This window comes from Toxorhynchites rutilus, chromosome 2 (genome assembly GCF_029784135.1).
Source record: "Toxorhynchites rutilus septentrionalis strain SRP chromosome 2, ASM2978413v1, whole genome shotgun sequence".
In the NCBI taxonomy this organism is placed as follows: Eukaryota; Metazoa; Arthropoda; class Insecta; order Diptera; family Culicidae; genus Toxorhynchites; species Toxorhynchites rutilus.
In genome coordinates this window covers 29,544,955-29,557,653 of record NC_073745.1, presented here as the reverse complement: position 1 = coordinate 29,557,653, position 12,699 = coordinate 29,544,955, and the positions used below count along the sequence as shown (strand labels likewise).

General features: G+C 39.4%; 1 protein-coding gene across 8 annotated transcripts in view; it reads left to right on the top strand.

The window, feature by feature from the left end:
* The first annotated feature begins 3,859 nt into the window (after window positions 1-3,859).
* Window positions 3,860-12,699, top strand: part of LOC129765194 (polycomb protein Asx) — a 61,541-nt gene continuing 52,701 nt past the window's right edge. The window contains exons 1-2 of one of the 8 annotated variants that reach the window (XM_055765208.1): window positions 3,860-4,078; window positions 4,531-4,750. The gene's annotated coding sequence lies outside the window, so the exon portion shown is untranslated. Of the gene's footprint in view, window positions 4,751-12,514; window positions 12,697-12,699 lie in introns of those variants that run through there. The other 7 variants (XM_055765209.1, XM_055765203.1, XM_055765205.1 and 4 more) reach the window with 7 other exon arrangements.

The window sequence follows — 12,699 nt, the reverse complement described above, 5'->3', positions numbered from 1 at the left end:
TTCCGATTCCCGGAACAAATCGCCCCAGAAAACAACCGCTCAGAAAAAGAGTATGGCCACAGTTAGGCTAGAAATATTGTGGTGCGGATAAGACATCATGGGTATAAGACGATCTGTGATACCGTGCGTGAGTATACATGTTATGTTATGAAAATAACCGTAATGTATGCTGACATAGGATCGAATCGTATGTTTCAAACTAACCGGGCAATCAGCGGAACACAGGTTTACGTGCGAAAGACTGCCTTTTCCGACAGCGGGTTGGTGGTCGACTCGGATGGCGTCGTCTTGACGGCTTCCTTATCCTCGTTTCATTGACCTCAGAATAAGTTTCGCCCTCGATTTTTTTTTCCGCGCCACAATATTTCTAGCCACATTTTGACGTAGGATTACGTCTTTCGGGAACATATTGTTGCGTCAATCGATTTCGGCACTTCATAACAATTTTTTATATTGAATAAAATAATATATGTCATAAAACTAACTATCGAACAATTGAAAAATCGCAAGCCCTATCCTAACGGAAATACCCACTTCTAATTGGTCAAAATTGACGACACATGCGGCGGTTCCCTAACAGAGGCATCAAAACCAAGCTGTCTGGGGGAAATCAGCATTGCAAATACATGAAAGTAGGGGGAGCTTTTGCTCCCACCGAAATGTGTTCCCTAACAGAGACATCAAAACCAAGCTGTCTGGGGAAAAAGGCATGTCAAATATATGCAAGTCGGGGACTTTTTTTGTATTGAGAGTAAGGTGATTGATACGATTAATTCTAGCAAATAAAATTTAAATTTAGAATTTTAATGTTGGTTGCTTTGTGAAGTTTCATGTCAATGACCGATCGTGTATTGTGGAAAATTAAGCATAAGTTTAAGTGTAAAATTGTATATGGTAGCAGTTGTGTTAAAAATGACTTGATATATGATACGATTTATTTCAATTTCCATAAATAAAAACCAAGGTGTGTTCCCGCTCGAGAACAGGTAGTTTGGTTTAAGCTGTCTGTTTTGTTGTATTCATTTTCACCCAAGGAAAGTCTTCACATGCCAAATTTGGCTCCATTTGCTTGATTAGTTTTCGAGTTATGCAGAAATTTGTGTTTCATTTGTATGGTAGCCCCTTTTTAAAGAGGGGGGGGGGAGGGGGGGGGGGGGAGAGTCTAACCTAAACATTTAAACATTCATTGCACCCTAAAACCTCCATATTCCTAATTTGGTTTCATTCGCTTGATTAACTCTCGAGTAATGTAGAAAATTGTGTTTCATTTGTATGGTTCCTGACCGTTAGTGAGGGCTTGGCCACCGTCTGAGCCGCTTCAGCGGGCTTCGACCACGACCGTTTGCGCTTCACGTTGTCGTGAGTGACCCACTTTTCATCGCCAGTCACCATCCGCTTCAGAAACGGGTCGATTTTGTTGCGATTCACATGCGTCGATACGGTCAAAGATGTTTTTTTACGTCAACGTGTGTGGCATCCATACATCGAGCTTCTTCAAATGGTTAATAACGGTTTGATGACTTATCCCCAGCTCTTGGCCGATGCTACGGCTGCTACTATTCCGGTCTTTCTCGGCTAATTCAGCTAATTCATTTTGTCGCAATTTTCGACGACAGGCCTTCCGGAGCGTGGCGCATCTTCGACGACCTCTACATCAAAACGAAAACGTTGAAACCATCGTTGTGCGGTGGAAATGGAAACTGTATCGGGTCCATAAACTGCACAAATTTTATTGGCAGCTTGAGATGCATTTTTGCCTTTGTCATAGTAGTGCTGTAAAATATGTCGGATTTTCTCTTTATTTTGCTCCATATTTGCGACACTATAACTCACGAACGACTTAACCAAACAAAACACTGTCAAGGACTATATTATAGCGCGCAAAAATACCTTTCCAACAAGCTATAGTATGACTCGATACAATGAATACAACTAGAACTACGCGCTTACAACGACACCTCGCGGAAATACCGCAGGACTTTTTTGACGGCCTAATATATAGATTGGTGAGTTTTGTTTTTCTTTATTTCATTCATATATATCACAGGAGACATCTCGTCTAGGATCACAGAGTGCGGTTTTCATCATATCTCTTTTCACTTCGGTATCTTTTATCTGATACGCACCATCCAACGGCTGTTTACCATCCTTCTGTCATCATCACTCGGTAAACACTGGAGGAGTGAACAACCAAACAAAACGGCCCTTTTCAGGGCCACCAAATCATTATCAAAGAGTTTAACAATGTAATTCTTCAAACATATCCAAAATCAACAGATAACCTAACGGAATCCTACGTCAACTTTGCGGTCGTGTCTCGGACACCACCCTCCTGTGACTTTTTTTTCTGACCGGTTGTTTCCATTGTAGTTGTTTTTTGGGGTGATTCATTCCGGTCACGTATTTTACCATATATATCGAGGTAGGCTTTTTAAGTGAACAAACAGAGAAAAAATCATTAAGTAAGATCAAATGTTGTGTTAAAATCACTGTTGACCATTGCTCATGCAATAAAGAAATTTGTTCACGTGTACAGATATTTATCTGAAACTCCACTACATTAACAAACACATCGCTACTCGTCATGCTCCAAATATGGATCGCTACGATAGCATTATTGAAGCTTTACAACTTTTTTGAGATCCGACGGAGAATATGAACAGAGGAGGTCTCATTTACGACATGTTCGTTTGGGATTTCATCCGTTTTGTACATTTCTTAAGTGCAGGACCTGGAACATTCCTTAGTTGGAAACCACCAGAAATTAGGAGATGAGTTTGTAAGACATACGCAGTGTTTGCCGATTGATCGTTTCACTGAGTAATTCGCTTTCGTTTGTTCAAATGTGATCTTACAGAAATCTTTTCCTCCAGTGACATTCTTTTGCTTTTACGTGCTACAAACCATGACACAAAAGAGAACGAGACAATTCTGCTTCGGTTCGCACTTCATGATACACGAGCAACGAACCAAAACCATCATGAACGGTTACGGTGCAGAAAGTTTATATTCTTCTTTGCCTTTAACTCATTACATGTCGATCCTGACCCATAAGTCTCAGAGAGTTCTGTTTTTGTTTTTGAAGGGACTTTAACCCAAAGGTCATTCGTCCCTGCGGGTCTCAGAGAGTGCAAACTATGTAAATATTTAGCTAGATAGAGGCTCAGGGAAGGGTAGTCAGTTAGGGCTTTGGAGAGATTTAAAAAAAATTAAAACCGAACTACCTCTCTTGAACATCGAATTAAGACTGACTTTATTCCTTACTAATTGGCCTGAGCTGAGTTCCCTAACGTGGCGTACGGTTATGCTGACTCTCCAGTTTGGTTCCGGTGAGCTCGATCGTGGTGGACTTCGACCCGGCCAAAGCGCTGAGCCTTTGGATTGTGTATCGAACGATGGGTCGTTGGTATCGATTGGTTCCCGAATGAAAATGGACCAGTAATCTCGGGGTGCATTGCACTGATCCGTCGGGGAAAAGGCTTGCGATCTACACAAATGTATGAGACATAAGCAGCTCTCATTTCAACACTAATTAACTAATAAAAAGGTAATTAATTATACTGCTATAGATTAATAAGCCCGAATTGATTGGTGCTTAAGTCTCGTTAATCCATTAAAAATGTCTTAGCAATAAACGCTCAGAATTAGACGATGCATAGTCATAATCGCATAGTTTAGTCAAAATCTATTTTGATAGAAAATTTTCCATTAACATCATGAATTGAACTTCCGTCCAGTTGTGCCAACCGGTCGATGATGCCGCGCGAAATCAAAACATCACACCGTCACTGAACTTGCTTGCGCACCCCGGGCTCTCGCACAACGGTCGATTCTCTGCCGCTCACTGGGGCCGATGAATGCGTGTTTTTTATGCTGCGAGTAGCAGAAGCAGCAAGTTTGGGCAAAATGTAGCACACAGCCAGCCAACAAGTCGAAAGTGCAAAATGTCAGACGGAGATTTTTGGCAACAAAAGTGAACCTCTAGCGGCGGGAGTGGATTGAAAGTTGTAGAAAAACAATCAAGAAGTAGTCGGTAATCGCGTTGACGTCAAGAATTCGTATTTGCGGTGTGACTTGTGTAAGAAAATCGCTATTGTTTGCTCACCTTTTGGGTCGAAAAGGATCAGAGTTTGAGAGTTGGCTGCCTTTTTTTGCCGTAGCCTTCGCGTACAGCAGTTTGTGTGCGTGCGCGAGCGAGCGAATGAACTCCCTTCGTAAGAACAAAGAACGAGACGGAAAACAGTGTGTGAAACAAACAACAAAGCTGGAAAAAATTGCGCTGGTGTGTTCCCGTTTGGGGTGTTCATGCGGTTGTGAATGGAATAATCGAAAAACGCAATTATTTACGCGGCGACGGTCGCGTTGAAGTGTGTGCGTGTTTGTACGTGCGTTTGATTGAATAATATAATATCGTGTATTTTGTTTTCTCTCTTTCGTGTGCCCAGGAAAGTCGTGATCGTGTTCCGTCTTTTTTTTCTCGATTCAAACAAAATTGGTGATATGTTTTTGTTTTGCTTTCTGGAGATGTAGTTGTGCAAAGCGTTCGACGACTGAAGGAAATTGAAGATTTTGCTGCTCACGATTGAGCAAGTGGACAGTTTTTCAGGACTTCAAGTGATATTTGAGATTGCCGCGGAAGCATTCTGCATGCTTATACATAGGAAATCTGGATTTACGTGCAGGGATTACTTTATTGGGTTGTACTATTTCGGTACCTAACAATGCACCGTGGGAAGCTGCAGCAGTGCTGGTGAGGCATATTATTTTCTAATTATCAATTTTTCTCTTAACAATCAAATGGATCTATTGAAATATTTTATGCAAATACCTTGGCTTCGAATCCGATGAGGCTAAGAAAGGTTAATTCATAATCACTGAAAAAATCAAATATGTTGAAAGGTAAAAAGAACGATAAACGCAGAAAAAAATAAAAACAGCAAAAGCAACATCATCATTATAATACCCGAGCACGATAGGTTTATAGTTTTGTATCTATCGTTTCTTTGTTGTGTACGTTTCACGTCGTCTACCGTGCCCACCCACACAAATGCACGATCGCGAAGCTGTCATTTGCTTCCGATTTGCATAGGTGTTCTGCATCATTCGACAGTGTTCGTGGAATTGTTGTTCCCAAACAGCGAGCATTAATCCGAGGGGTGGTTGGAAATTTGGTCTGGATTCACCTGTTCCGGTACCTGGGCCATTTTGTTTGTGATTATTTCCAATGGACTAAGCCTTTAAATTCGAACTTTAGCTATGAAGGTGATCGAAAGTGCATCTTATGTACCCATCATGTTTTCGATAGGATAAGCAAAAATATAATAATTTGTTTTTTCCTCAGATTCAAATAGTTAAGTATTCATTTGGTTTTTTTTGTTGATTCCTATAGGAATACATGATTCTTATAGCCAATAAAACATTTTCATCTAATTTTGTAACCGTGATTTTTTTGGATTTTTTATGGAAAAATAAAAAAAGACGGATGGGTAATGTCGGGGACATAACCGGAGTGACGTAGGACTATACAAAGGGGACAGCTTTTGTTAAATATATATTTTAAATATATTGTTTTATTTTCTTCTACTACGTGAATACCTACCTATCTACCTGAAAAATGGATTAGTTTACTGTTTACTCTTTATGAATATGTTGATGGTTCTGAAAAGAACCTTTGCTGTTGTTTTTTTGTTATCACTCGATATTCCCATCTTATTCGGTTAAACCTTCCTGTTTAGCTATTGCGTTTGCCACTCGCCACAGCTTTCACAGTTGGAAAATTTCTTCCCATCCAGCTTGTGATATATTGTTCAGTAAATTACATTTAATGCGACGTGCCGGAGAAACACTTTGCCACTCACTGAAACTAATTGTTGCCTTGATGAGCGCCGAACCGAAGCTGCTCTTTTCTTGATGCGGGTTTTCTGATTGTCGTGAGCAGCTTTGCAAGCCAACTCGAGCACTCCGACGGCCGAAACTCTATAATCGCTGTTAGGTATACTGGTGCTCCGGCACCAATCCGTTCGGTCTAGTTACCCTTGCGGAGCAATCAGTGAATGCGACCAACAGGGAACTGGAGACCTGCACGGTTCGAGTGAGACTTTGCCTTTCCCTTAACTTGTCCTCCTTTGTTACGTCCACGATGCCGATGCCGTACAACCACACGGGTTTACGGTTTGAAAGAAAATAAGATATTTTTTTGGGGTCCGCGTGTTTTATACTCTAGCGGTACACACTCACAGGATAGAGACAAATCGGCTGACTCAGCCAAAGGGGCGAGTCCAACGAGACGAACGAATGTGCGTTAAAAGGGAGCGATGGCAAAAAAATACATTCATTACGATTTGTTCGCTCGTTGGATTCACATGCAGGCTAAAAAGGGGCCTTTTCAGGATCACAAAATTATCTTCAATCTAAAGAGTTTATTGTTTTGTTGTCACTCGATATCATCTTGTTCGGCTAAACCTTCCTGTTTAGCGATTTGTTGCCACTCTCCACAGCTTTCACAATTGGAAAATTTCTTCCCATCAAGCTTTGTGACATGTTGTACAGTAAATTAGGCGATTTTAACCTGTAATTGAACATTTGTAATGACAGTGGTACAGTGTCGACTTTCAATGTGGGGTCATAATTTGGATCTCTATGTTTACAAAAATGTCCAACTAAATAAGTCGCATTACATGTCCGTCTAATTAGCTAAATGTCGAACTAATTGTAAATTACTGTACTTTCAATCTGGAAACAATTTAAGAATTGGTGAAAATTGAATAATCTGGAAAGTCCCCAACTATCAATAAGCTCAGAACAACTGCCAAATTCACATACTCATCAGATCCTGGCAAACAAATTATGAAAAAATCAATTTGTGTTTTATTATTATTTTGGATAATGTTTTAGAAAGCATTGAACTGTATTTCCTAAACTCTTTTTTGAAAGGTTTAATGGCCCTGAAAAGCGCCTTGTTTTATGGAATGGTTCCAATTTAGAAAACTTAGTACTCGTGGTTTTGAAAAAAAAACCATTTCGAACGCCCTCGATGCCGCCTTGTTCTGGATTTGCCACCAAAGCAGTGCCGTTTTGCGATTGCGTTTGCCACTCGCCACTCGCTGCAACTGCCTGTTGTCTTGATGTCCACCGAACCGAATGTGTTCTGTTCCGAATGCGGGTTTTCTTATCGTCGCGAGCAGCTTTGCCAGCTAACTCGATCACTTCGGCGGCCGAAACTATATAACGCCGGCTAGGTGGACTGGTGCACTGGTACTAACGCGCTCGGCCTAGCTACCCTTGCGGGGAACTCCAGATCAACACGGTTCGAGCGGGATTTTGCCTTTCCCTTCACTTTTCCTCCTTTACCATGTCCAGACATGGCTGCTTGGGTTGGTTTGTTGATGTGTTGTGATGCGAACCGATGTGGTGTACGGTTTGAATGAGAATGATCGTTACGGCAGCGGAGCGGGGATTTTTAAGCTGACTGGCTGGCTCGAGAATTACGCATGTGTGAGACTGCGACCAATGTTTCGTTCATTTTTTTCTTTTTCCTTTCCAATCGTGCTTCATTCTATTTCGCTGCTGCTCTGGTTGCCCGTTTTGGTCGGTACGATTTGAGGAGCACAAAATGGACCAATCAAAAATGGGCACATAGTGTATTTTGACAATGCTTGATATTTCACAATTATTCAATTATTTATCTCAAGAAAAATGAAATGTTATTCATTATGATAGATGCGTAGATATATTTCCTATCAATTGATGCAAAAACCTTTGCGATCTATTGAGAAATGCTCGAGTTATAAGCGTTCCAAATCTTGCATTTTTTCCTACTTGTTCAGTGCCTAGATTTCCATTTCACCCCCTATATATTCCGGTTAGACGTAGTCCTACGTCAAAAAATGATGAAACATACCTTCATCTTAAGATATGAAATTGCTTAAGATCAGCAATCGTAGCTCTCTACTAGTTTGTAAATTTCATCAATTTTTTTTTAAATTATCCAAAAAACTCACGTTTACAGAAATAGATGAAAAAGTTTTATTTATTTATTTACAAAGATGCTACATTCCAGGAGAGTTTTGTCCATTCGTATTCCTACGATAGAATTCGAAGCACGAACAATTGTTTGTACGAACGAATCTATTTACTCGGATTATTTTCTCTGGTGGATGATTATGTCGAAAAATGATTTTTTTGCATATACAGAGAGTGATCTCTATTGGACATACCTAGGCACCACTCAGTGTCGCAATAGAGGCGATTGTGACCTGTAATTGAACATATCAAAAAAACAAAAAAAATTGAAAAACTATTTAAAACAGAAAAAAATATTGAAAACCTAACAAATTAGAAAATTATAAAAGTGTGAAAATACCCAAAACGAAGCTGAAAATACTCCTAAACATTTATCGTGTTGTAGAAATTTGCACAAAGGATGTTTACAAAAATGTCCAATTATTCGTGTCGCATTACAGGTCTTGTCCGATTAGAGGCGAATCCCTGTACTAGAAAGTTCTTATGTTTTTCTTAAGACCAGGCTAATCCGACAAATTCGACTATTTGCGTTTCATTGACATTGAAATTAAAAAAAGGCCAACAACTTTTTCATAACCACAGATTTTTCGCCTCAGAAAATCCCAACGACGCCAGCTGGATTCGGACCATTCGACCGGGATGTGAGGCTGTTACGCTGACCACAGAATCACTGGCGCCGTCTCAAGGTGTGTTGTTTGGCATCAAAATCTCTACTACATGATAATGAAACATTATAGTCAGTAGTATCCAAGACACGACCGTATTATTTAAGTAGGTTAACAAATCATTTTATTAAATACGCTTGTGGACGATATTCGATTTTCGCAATTCAGATATCGCCTTAGAAAGAAACGAAATTTAAGAATAAACTGTTTAGTATGTTATTTTTCTTTGTTACATGTCTGCCATTCTTCACTGTGCTGCAGATTCGTCATTAACAAGGAGTTCTTCCACGATGCTTCTTCTTGAATGGCACTAACGTTCACAGTGGAACATTTGCCTTCTCAACGTAGGTATTACTTACACCATTTTTATTAGTAGTACTTAGCTGAGATTTCATATATCAAGTAGCACGCTTCAATTGTGTTTTGGAGTGGCAAGTAAGTGCATAAAGCAAGTCGGGAGAATTTTCTTTGACGAAAAATCCCCCAGCCAGAATGGGAATCGAACCGTCGTGATAATGTGTGACGCCACATTTTCTTCACGTTCCTTATTAAGCATGCTCATATTGTGGTTTTACACCTGCTAAATTCTGCATGTAACGAAATACAAAGAAAATAGTTAATCAAACTCTGGAGCATTCCAAAAAAGCTATAGGTTCGCATAGGCACAGAGTGACATTTGAATTCGCGAACCACACACAATGAATAGTATTTAACAGTCATTGGGATGGGGAAACGAGTAATTGAACTATGTTTGATTAATTTTGACGTAGGACTACGTCTTTCATTTCTATACCGGGATCAAAGTTTCGAAAACGAAAGCGTTACGCCGGAGACCGAGATTTTGAGTGTTAATAGCTCCTAAACAACTGAACGAAATGGTATGATAAACACTTCATTCGAAAGATAAAATGTCTACGCGTTCTATACTTGTTACTTTCTGATCCAAAAACTTGTTTCAATAGTCTTAAATTTGCTTTCAAAATAGGCTATTGAAATCACCAATCGGTATATAAGCGAGCGCCGCTCGGAAATCCACTCAGTTCTAATTGAACAGCGATTGGAGCATGTTGTCGCTGTTGTGGTGAAGCTCTTCATTTATCATGAAAGCGCGGATGAACGGTGTCTCCAAGAGCCTGTTTGTGCACCTTAGGCCAGAAGGGAATCCATCAGGAGGAGAGTGATGCTACAAACGGTTCCCCGGGAAGATCTCGAAGCAGCCGCTACACACACACATACACGCACGGAATTCTTTCCGTTTGGATCGAGAAAGATCCGGAAAATAATCTGCCAGTTCCTCTGGGAATTTAAAATTACATTCATATGAAAGAGTTTATTTTAAAGTTTTCTATCCATGTAACACTGTGACCAAATACATTAGGTTTTGTGATTTTTCAATCAATCGCAATCAACAGGATAGCTTCTGAAGATTATTCTTCCCCATCAGTAGGATATTTCCGTATCCAATATTGGATACATACATCAAATACACATTTGGATGATATATGATGCATACAACTGGCATATACACGCAAAAGGGGAGGCGATATACGTATATGCCATATTTTATACGCATATAAAGCCGTATATGACGATATACGATGATTTTTATGCTGATATGCGATTTGAACCGAAATTTTATATAAAATAAATTTGTATATAAAATGCTTTTTATACTGATATGCGATTTGAACCGAAATTTTATATAAAATAAATAAAATATAGTGCGTATATAATATTGTATATCGCGACACTAGGATGATCGTTATACCGATATACGACTTAATCTTTTTGCTTTTTATACGATTTCGGATACACATGATGCATCTTTTGATTGATATTTTATACGATTATAATTTGATACAAATTTATATGCGACCTAGCATGTGCAAAAGTTATACGATTTAATGTTTGCTGGACAGTTAGTAATCAATTGAAATGTTGCTCGAATGGTTCTATCCGAGACACGACCGCTTAGGACGTATGACTACGCAATCTTTTTTTTTTAATTTCTTGGTTTATCATTTCGGATATTATGAGCGTCGAAAATTTCATAAAAAAACTCTAGTGAAATTTTCCGGGACGGGTGGTTTTGTAGAATCATTTCGAGAAGCAAAAATTCTTTCTTGCCTTTGCGAGAACAATAGACTAGATGATCATATGTCGCAATTTGTTTATATAAAAGGAACGCTTTGCACTGAGTATTTAACGGAAGGCATCTTCCGTGCATCGCCATTCAACAAGCTTCAAACACTCGTCTAACAGATGCACACAGTTGCAGCGATAAAAATGAAACATCGAACCACACTTCATGTGAAATATTCGAGGGAAAACATAAAACACAAGACAAGCAGAATAATCGACCTTTGTTGTTTCGGGCACAGAAAGATTCTGAGAATTTTCCTCAGAGGAGATGCAATACTTATACGCTAGCGACAGCTAACTTTCTATGCAAGGGTGGAGTTTACTTCGCAAATATTCTCTTTTCGCTATCACCCTCCGTTGTTTCTGTTCTAGCGACTGCATAAGTTGCCCGTTATTGACAGCTCTGTTCGGGAAAGCACACAAATGGACAGAACAAATGTATAGGGAAATAGGAATGCTTCCAATTTTCATCAATTTAAACCATATTCAGACTATGGAATTGTAATGTGTATCATATCAAACAAATATTAGAAAATTTCCAATTCAATTGGTATTCAAATCGTTAAAGTACGTTCGCAGCAAAAATAGTTATTAACGTTAACTGTATTTCATAAAAACGTGACCTGTTTTCTGATTTGGCACCCTTAATGTAAGACGTAGTCCTACGTCAAAAATACATTAAAAATGGATGCAAAATTATGGGTTCTCTCTACGTATTTTGTGTATCCTATAAGCAACCTAGAACTTGTTCGGAAAGATTGATCAGGCATCGGCAGTCAGTATTACAGATATTACGTGACGCTAACTCAAGGTGGGAGGTTCGGGTGCAAAATTTATAGTCAAAGACTATTTTGACGTATACTGGTTCAGGGGAACTGTTTTCTATCAGAACAATATACTGGGAATTCGGGTTTGATTCCCTTTCTGGTCAGGGGTTTTTTCGCGGGTAATCCGTACCGTTATATAATGCGTGTTATTAAACTTACTTTAATATTTTGAAGATTATTGAAAAATTACGAAAAAGTACGATATTATATTGTGCATCTTTTTATTACTCCTTTCGTTTATTTCATTCAGACTCTGGCATTCAGGAACGTATTGTGTATTTAGAGACAGAGAATATTGTTTTCCTGTACAATTGAACTGTCCCGTGGAACAGTTGATTCGAAGCTTCCATCGTTGTGTTAATAATAGAGAGTTCGATGTTTCTTGTTTCCAGCAACGTCTGTTGCGTTTGTGGATGGAGCGAATTCGGGCTTTCCATCACCGATGAAAATTTCGTGAACCTAGTTATTTTATGATAACACAAAAGATGTTATTAAGCAGAAATCGAAAGATTTATTACAAAACCTCCATGTAAATATGAAAATTATCGATTACTTGAGTAACGCTGATAAAAGTCTTGTCATTTTATTTTCGATATTTTGAAACATTTTTTAGTATTCTCTATCAAAATTAGAATGCTTCGAAATGTCTTCACAATAAGTCAAATATATTCAAAAGATTACATGTCTCAGAAACCGGCACCCCTGGTGGTGCCCCATTCGCGAAGCCACAAGCTGACAGCACACACTAACACCACCACCAGTCAGTCACCAGTCGATTGCCCTCCGATCGTTTGTGCAAATTGCACCACCAAAACACCCACACCACCGTATCGATCCGGTTGGTTGTGTTTCGTATGAATTCTTGAACTCTTGTCCCGTCGGCTGCCGTCGTCGTCTACTGCCCGCTCGCTGCCTGCTTGCTTGTTGGTCCAGGTTCTTCTGAGAGCTTCGTGGTGTGTACGCCACGGAATAGCTAAATGTGTACTTAAGGAACGTATCGGTCGGCCAAAGGCAAAGCCAGCGATATTGTATCCGGAGAAGTA